At 45.5% G+C, this 1,733-nt stretch overlaps 1 non-coding gene across 1 annotated transcript; it reads right to left on the reverse strand.

Moving 5' to 3' along the window:
• Nucleotides 1-896: 896 nt before the first annotated feature.
• Nucleotides 897-979, reverse strand: TRNAL-CAG (transfer RNA leucine (anticodon CAG)). Its single transcript has one exon. It is a non-coding gene; the product is annotated as a tRNA-Leu (tRNA).
• Between the last annotated feature and the right edge of the window lie 754 nt (nucleotides 980-1,733).

A 1,733-nucleotide genomic window follows, 5' to 3' on the forward strand; every position in this document is an offset into this window, starting at 1 on the left:
ATGGGGGTAAGTGCAGGAGCCTGACTGATATACACAGCCGAGCTCCTGTAGTAACTGCTAGGATCCATCTTCTCACTGAGCGCAGCAGTTTAACCCCACATATGCCACTGTTAATAGGGACAGGATCACAGGAGGATTTTGGCGTATGGAGGGCGCCCAATCTGTCGTCATTGGTTCATGGGTGCTGATGAGCTTTCATGGAAAATGGATGCCTGACAATAGCTTCTGGGTCTCCTGCACGTTCCTTCAGAATTGTGGATCTGGCAGGCTACTTGTCAGTCTCATACTGACCGGACGCAGTAGTGTTCTGCAGAACAACTGGGTGATATTTCAACCAATTACAAACAACCAAAATCAGTCACTTAGGAGAGTGTGAGATTGAAGATCTGATGGCTCCTGCTTTGATCCCGACTTCTAGAAAGTCACATTTTCTTCACCCATTAAATTTTCAGCAGAAAGTAAGCAAAGAACATGGAGTGATGAATAAGATGGAAAAGATTCTGCGGCTTCTCACCGCTCGCTGCTCTTGAATGATATGTGTCTCTCTACATGCGTCTATGGGGAGAGACCTGTCAGTCATTGGTAACAGAGGAGGAGACGCCACCAGGGACCGAGCTGCACAGGAGACTGGTGGGACTGGCTTATGTTTACACTAATGTAGTGACGCGCTGTATATCTATATTCCCGTACATTAGCTCCAGCTGTTAGAGCACATATAACTGCTCTCTAATATAAGGAATGAGGTCAGACAGGTCGTGATTGTCCACACAAGGGGTCGGATCACAGCGTGGAAAGGGTTAGGCTTTGTGATATTCTCATTCTCACAAACAAATATTGTTTGACAACTGGACAATTTGTGGGAGAAGCTGTACAATTTCATGACTGAAAAGAAGTGATGTCAGAAGTGGGATTCGAACCCACGCCTCCAGAGGAGACTGCGACCTGAACGCAGTGCCTTAGACCGCTTGGCCATCCTGACTTCTGCAGAGTCTTGTGTGGATTAACTGTTTCCAAACCAGACAGCAGACAGATTATCATTGCTTGTGGTGAAAAGAAATGTTTCCTATCCTATAAGGGTTTTTTGTTTTCCTGGAGTTTTTGTGGATGAAAATATATTTTACCCTAAACAGCATTTATTGTTCTACTATTTGATCTAATGCTTGATGCACATAGAGTTTTGTTATACATTATTTCTCTCCAGAAACATTCTTAGCAGCAAAACCTCCTCTCAAAGTTGGCAATTTGGCAGAACTCCTGAGGTTCCTTGGGGCAAACTCACACTCACACACTCACTCACACTCACACTCTAGACTGCGTTTACACGTTACTTTTTTTTGCATTTTCGTGGCGATTTTCTGCTGTGGAATCGGCGATAAAACGCAAAAAACGCATCCCATGTAATCCTATGGGATTCCGCAATGCTATGCTAATGCTGCGGATTTTACTGCTGCGGAATCGCATCGTGGTGAAATCCGCAGCATGCTCATTCTTTGTGCGGAATCGCGGCGATTCCGCACCCATAGGAATGCACTGAAGCGCTCATTTTACGCATGTGGTTATGCCCACCATGCATAAAATGAGCGCTGAATGTGCGGATGGTACCCAGGGTCTGGAGGAGAGGAGACTGTCCTCCACGATCTGGGTACCATAATCCTGTAAAAAATAGAATTAACATAAAAAATAGTCATATACTCACCTTCCGAAGGCCCCGGGACTCTCTCCTCTCCCCATGC

The sequence above is a fragment of the Dendrobates tinctorius genome, unplaced genomic scaffold, assembly GCF_039654945.1.
Source record: "Dendrobates tinctorius isolate UK_male_01 unplaced genomic scaffold, ASM3965494v1 ptg000018l, whole genome shotgun sequence".
In the NCBI taxonomy this organism is placed as follows: Eukaryota; Metazoa; Chordata; class Amphibia; order Anura; family Dendrobatidae; genus Dendrobates; species Dendrobates tinctorius.